Raw genomic sequence first — 6,919 nt, 5'->3', positions numbered from 1 at the left:
TACCTTCTCGAATTTTTCAGGTATCTTTTCCAGTCTGAAAAGCATGATTTTAAGAGGGTTTACAAGTTTGGAGGGAGAGAGTCAAATTGGAGGGACCTCCATCTCTGTCCTTGGAAAAACATCCCTCTTGTTTCTTTACCATTGAGGCATTCAACACCAATTTATCCGAGGTATTTTCTCTGTCCCTTGCTTTTTATTAGCTTGCTCAATTCCACCTCCCCACCCTGCATTCCACCTGGAGCCCCTGACCCTGTCCTTAAAGCCCAGTGGGGGGTGGGGCGTGGAGTGGGGGCAGGGGATGGAAGAAAGGCATGTTTCTGTTGGAAATTCCAACGAAATATTGCATGGGACATACAACTTACACTTGTTTATCTGAAATTCATATTTAACTAGGCATCCTTATTTTTATTTGCTAAATCTGGCAACTCTAGTTGGAATGCCTCAGTCAAGAGCATGCTTGTACTGTTCAAGAGGGGATCAGAGTCACCTACTGCGGGCTGGAGAATGAGGGACAGTAGCATTTCTTAAGCTGCTTCCATATTCCCAGCATGGTTACAGGCAGGCACTTTTATAGTAGGGGGCTGAGAACAGGGTGTTCTAGGATCAGAATGACCTGGGTCCAAATCTCCACTTCACCGCATATTAGCTGTGTGTGTGTGACCTTGGGCAAGTGACTGAGCCTCTCTGGGTCCATTTGCTTCCTTGTAAAATAGCATATGGCATTCTAAGCTAGGCGTTAAAGGAGATAATGCTGCTAAAGCACTCAGCACAGTACTTAGCACATAGTAATTGTTCAATAAATGGTCTCAGGTTTAGTTATACTGTGGTAGATCAGGGTTTGTGGGGCCTGAAGTTTATGACATTTGCGGGATCTCCTTAGGAAAAGGAATACAAAGTTATGAATACAAAATTTGACACATGCAAATGAGGGGCCTGAAACATAACCTTCCCATAACACCATGGTAAATCCCCTCCAGCGCTAACCAGTGATGTTCAAACTGCAAGTCAGGTTTTATTAGAAAGTTGGTCATGAAACCAATTTAGATGATCAAGACAAGTTTTTTTGTTTGTTTTTAAGAAACGGAATGGAATAGAAAAGATTCGCACACATCACATGTAAGGGTAAGTATGGGTAAGGAAGGGTATGTGTGTCTTGGTGATGAGGTCCAATTGATTGATTCCTTGGATCATAGTCACAAACGTTCAAGAAATACTACTGTGTATGGGGACACAGCTGCCCTTCAGGATGGGCACCAATATTCCTATTTACTCTAGGGTTCAAGTTAAGAGTTAGAGAGGGTAGGGTCAAGGAGGCTCAAATGAATCAACCAATTTGGCCAGGACACTCTCTGGGCTAATGAAGAAAATGTCAAACGGCCAGCAAAATCAGCTCCTCACCCTCACCCCAGCACATAGCCCAGGACCTGGTCAAGGTGTCTCTCAGCCCTCCAGGGAGAGGAGATGATAACCTGGCTCCAAGAGTCGCTTGTCTGGTCACACATGGGACAGCTTGCCCCTGAGCGTGTGTGCATTGAGCCTTCAAGAGACCAATCAGGGTGTTAGGGTCAGGGTTAAAGAAGTCCCTTCTCCTCCAGGTCCACTCTACCCTGCCCTTGAGTTAGGAGGGCTGGTCCAGCCAGGAACACTTCTGTGGCACCATCCTTTCCTGGACTGGACCCCTACTCTGTACCACTCTGTCCTAGAGGCACACTCCTATCTCACTGAGTCCTAAGGTGCCAGAGAAAACGCTTGTTATCTGTCCCCATTTTGCAGAAGAGGAAGTTTGAGGTTCCAAGGTAATGGAAACAGGCACGAGGCTTTGGCTTCATCCATTTCCCCTCCAGAGCTTGAATCAAGGGTACCATGAACCCACCCTTACCCAGGGCCCCTACAGGTGAGCCAAAGGAGGGTCCTCCAAGAAATCCTGGTAACTAACTACCGGTACCAACCCCCTCCCACCCCTGCCAAGACAAGCCCACCCTCTCCGCATCCCAGAAAGAAACTAGGACTGGAGACCATGGTCAGTCCCATTGGGCTGCTCTGAGGGGGCGGAGCCTGCAGGCGGGAGTGGGATTGGGGAGGAGCGGAGGTCAGAACTCAAGCCCGCCTGGGAGGAGGTTCGAGAGGGGCCGAGGTTCCCAGAGAGAATGAGCCCATTCAGAGCCGGGAAGGAAGGGGAAAAAGCCTTGTCTGGTGTTTGACAAGAGGAGAGGAAGGGGGGCAGGGGTGGGCGCTGCTGATTCGCTTCTCCTCTCCACTGCCCCTCCAGCATGGCCTGGCAGGAGAGCCAAGGGAAGAGGATATCTGAGAGACAAAGGCTGGGGGATGGGGGTGGAGGGTTTGAAGGGGGCTGGGGGACCAACATGAGCCTGAGAGTTTGCCAGCAGGGTCCAGGAAGGACCCTTGGGAGGAAGACAGCTACAGAAGAGGGGTATAACTGCAGCACACAGTGGAGCGAACGGAGGGGCAGAGGAAAGATACATGAGATCTGCATGAGAAGCTCTTTGGGCTGCAGGTACCCGGCCTGTGGGCAGCGAAGGTGACGACTGGCACTGAAGAGGCATAAAGGGGCTCTGGCTTAGGGAGATGACCTCTGAGGGTCAATAGACTGGGGTCTGAAACCAGCAGCCTGTGAAATGCCAGTCAATCATTGACCAGCCACTGAGACTAGGGGCCACAAAACCGTGTGTATGTGTGTGCGTGCGTGCGAGTGTGTGTGGGTGTGTGTGTGGGGGGTGTGTGTGTGTGTGTGTGTGTGTGTTGGCACCAGAGGCTCCTCCCTCTGCCTACCTCACCAGTGGCCAGCCTGGGTCAGAGCACTGAAAACAAACAGAAAAAGGGAGGAGACGGTCCACAGTCCGAGGTCCAGGCCACAAACTGGGGCCTACCCCACAGGGCCTCAAGTCTGTGGCATGGGTTGCTGAGGAAGTGTCTTTATGAATTAGTTACTTGGAAGGAGTCCCCACAGGGTAGGCACCAGGACTCCCTGGGGCTGCAGGACAGTTATTTGAAAGATTTTGAAAGAAAATCTGTTCTTCCTAAAGGTAGCCTTTTAAGAACACTTATAACCACTGGAAGGTCAGTCCCTGGGCCCGAGGTTAGCCCTAGTCCCAAGGTTAACAAAGGAGGAGAGGCCAAACGGACATGTCGGACACGCTGACCTTGGGCATGCTGATCACCTCCCTCAGTCCCTCTCGCCCCCATCTTAGGCTTGCAGGCCCAAGGCCTTTCTCTCTCCCTAGGCTGCTTTGCCAAGACAAAAAAGTGCCCTTGTGCTCTCAGCCTTAGCTGGCTTGAACGCAGGTACGTGAGTACATGTGACTTCCATCCTGGCCTGTGCATACGAGGGAGGCTGTCACAGTTTGTATTCCTGAGTCCTGTGCTGTCAGTGTGTTTGTGCTGGCCGCTTAACATATGTCTTTATTTATCTGGGGGTCTTTCCTCAGACAGCAGCTAGATAGTGTGGCCTTGTGTAAGGCTTCACTTCGCCTTCTGAAATGTGAGAATTAGATTGAATGGTTCCTGGTCACAGTGTTTTAGGAGTTGATGTGGGGGACCCCTTTAACCCCCATGCTTATCCCTTGAAAGCCCTATTGAGCCATCCCTGGGCCACATTCCAGATTCCTGTTTTACAAGCACTGCTTCTTCCTGCTCCATTCAGCCCTTCGGGACCCCAAGCTCATCCCCTTACTGCTGGAGATACAGACCACTGAGGTATGAATGAGGACGTGCTTGCCTCTGGCTTTGGTTTGAGGAAAAGGAGACTAGTGTGGGGGTCCATTGCAAGTCTCCCCAGAATGTGCCACCCTGACTTGCAGATTGTTTTGAACTGAAAGCAATTAAAGCCCAACAGACTCAGGAAGAGTTGTTGTTTTTTTACCTCCCCCTCACCTTCCTAAAGAGATTCAGATAGAAAATCTTGCTTCAGGAAGGGAGCCTTAGCAGAATCACCTTAGCACGTATGAATTAAGTGCGGCAGACAGGAAGAATCCAAGCAAAAATCTGTTTGCTAGATGCCCCTCTGTGTCCCACTGTTTCTAAGTGGCACTGCAAGAATTTGTTTACCAAATGTTTGCTCTTTTTCATCTACATCTGAATTGCCTACCTCCCCCTCCTTAGTCCAAAATGACATGTATACCTCATTTTGCCCATTGTCTTTGGAATTTTCATGCTTATGTGAATTCCCTGCGAGTACATATTAAAATGTGATTTTCTCCTGTTAATCCGCTATATGTCATTTGAACTATTTGACCAGCCAGAAGAACTAAAAGGATAAAGGGTAAGTTTCCCTGGCCTTGACTCTAGGAAGCTTCCAGAAGCATAAAACTATGGCAATCATGAAGACCTGATTTTGGAGGACAATTCTAGTTTTAGGTGATTTCATTCACTGAACCCACATTGTTGATTCCTCTCTTTCCTGGCCCTTTACAGCTAATCATTCTTTAAGATCTATCAATTCCTCTTCCAATATATCTATGTGTTCCCACCTCCACCACCAGCTAATCTAGCTGTTATCAGCTTGCCTCCGGTGGAAGCACTAGCCTTTGCTCTCCCATTGCTGCCGTTGTCTCCTTTCAATCCCCACCCTTTCCCCACAATAGCAAAAGTAAATGTTTTAAACAAAAATCAGATCACTTTCGTTCCAGTGCTAAAACACCTCCCAATGCCTAAACTTTTCACCTTGACCTTCTTTTTTGTTTTTCAAAGATGTCTCGCTTGTTTCTGCCTAGGGTCTTTGCACTGGCCTTCTCTCAGCCTAGAACAATCTGCCCTGAGGTGTTAGCAGAGCCCTTCCTTCTGGTCTTGCAGGTTTCAGCTTAAATGTTACTTTCTCCAAAAGGCCTTCTCTGACCACCCTTCTCTCCCTCCCTCCTCATTCCCTTACCCTCCTTTTCTCACTATTACATTAGCCAATTATATAACTCAATACTTGTGACTACATAAAATTGTTCTTTTAACATTTTTCCTTTGCTTTTTTTTATTGTACCAATGTTTATTTCTTTTTTTTTTATTAGTTTCAGGTGCACAAGACAAAGTAATACTTAGACGTTTATCATTTATATCCCTTACACTGTGTGAACCCCCCTCCCCCCATCCACTATCCCTCTGATATCACACAGAGCCATTACATTTCCACTGTCTCTATTCTTAATGCTGTACTCTGCTTCTTGTAAATATATATATATATATATATATATATATATATATATATATATATATATAATTTTAGTTGGCATTCATTATTGTTCAGCTCCAGCTTCAGGTGTACAGTGCAGTGATCAGGCATCTACATCATCCCTGAGGTGGTCTCCCAAATGGGACAAGTATCCATCGGATACCCTACAAAATCTTTATAACAGTATTGATTACATTCTCCAATTTCCTTTGTTTTTTAATTGATGATATAAACAGATGGTACAAAATTGAAAAGGTACAAGAATAAAGTGTCCCTCACTTCTTTGTCACCCAGATACACAGTTCTACTTCTCCTCAGAGGCAACAACTATTTCCACTTTCTTGCATCTCTTTCTAGATATATTCTCTAAAATAACAAACAATATACACTGTTATTTTTCTTCACACAAACTAACATGTATAGACACACACACACACACAAACACACACACACTGTTCTACATCTCGTTTTTTATACTTACCAAAAAATTGAAGGTTTTTCCATGTCAGTACATTATAAATCTGGCCCATTCCTATTAATTTGTTCAGCATTCCATTGTAATTGTATAGATCTCTCTCAATTAATGTAATTCAATCCCTATTGATGGACATTTAGTTGTTTCCTTTTCTTTTGCTATTGAAAATAATGAACAACTCTGTCGTGAATAGCTTCAACACCATTACTGGTACTTAACACCATTTTGTACTCATGTAGGTATACTTAGGAGAGAAATTGCTGATTAGAGGGTTTGTGCACATTGCTGGATAAAGGGGTATGTATAATTTAGTCTGAAAGTGCTAAATTATCCTACAGAGTGATCATACCAATATGCTCTTACATTAGCAGTGAAATTATCTTAGTCTGCTGTTTGATACTTGTTTGTTGCCTGTTTCCATCCTCTGACCATGAGGACAGTGCCATGTTCATCACTGCCTCCAGAGCCTCACACATGGTAAACTGCCATAAATATTTGATGACTAAGGAACCCTCATTGTAGACTATCCCCCAAGTTTTGTTCTAAGAATACGGTCAGTTTGCCTATGAGCCTTCAGCATGCTGTACTGTTTGCTTTGTCTTTTTCCTCCCTGGACTGGGAATCATTTCTTATTCATCTTTATCTTTTCTAGTGCAATTGCTGACACCCAGTAGGGCGCAAGCCTGAGTTGAAGAAATGAATCAATGACGTTGCAGGCTGTAACTCACATTGGAAACCAAATACAAGTTAGGAAGAAGATTAAGCTAAGGGCTCAATGGGGAAAAGGGGACCCTGGGCTGAAAAGTTGAGAGAGGGAAAGGCTTGGTAATTGTCTAGAGATGTAGGGCTGTGCTGACAGGGACGACCTTTAAGAATCGGCCGAGAGAGACAACACCCCATCTCCCACCAGGACAACGTAACAGAAGTCTTCACTGCATGAGTTTTCAAGGACCTATGAAATGTTGAGAACTGAACTAATTTTCAAGCTCCAAAATATAAGAAAACTACAAAAATTAATATTTTATTAAATGTATACAAAATGTAATAATATGTTAACTATTAGCAGCTCAACTATATGTATTTATAAATTGTATTTAATGTGGGGTTTTGCTACATTTTAATATGTTTGATATAATACAGAATGAGGTCTCCAAAATTGGAAACTTGAAAGTTCTAAAAGAGCCTTGTCTCTACCTCAGAGTTCTTTCAAAGGCAGAATCCTGCTTTGTCAGGATCTCATCCTCTTTAATCCTAAATTTCCCAGAGTT

General features: G+C 45.0%; 1 long non-coding RNA gene across 1 annotated transcript; it reads left to right on the top strand.

Annotated features, from left to right (window-relative positions):
* Positions 1 to 41: 41 nt before the first annotated feature.
* LOC141568781 (uncharacterized) lies at positions 42 to 6,437 on the top strand. The gene is made up of 3 exons (XR_012491970.1): positions 42 to 170; positions 1,079 to 1,122; positions 6,304 to 6,437. It is a non-coding gene; the product is annotated as an uncharacterized LOC141568781 (long non-coding RNA).
* The last annotated feature ends 482 nt before the right edge of the window (positions 6,438 to 6,919 follow it).

Source organism: Rhinolophus sinicus, linkage group LG15, assembly GCF_036562045.2.
Source record: "Rhinolophus sinicus isolate RSC01 linkage group LG15, ASM3656204v1, whole genome shotgun sequence".
Taxonomy (NCBI): Eukaryota; Metazoa; Chordata; class Mammalia; order Chiroptera; family Rhinolophidae; genus Rhinolophus; species Rhinolophus sinicus.
The sequence above is the reverse complement of the archived record's forward strand: the minus strand, read 5'-3'. Positions and strand labels throughout refer to the sequence as shown.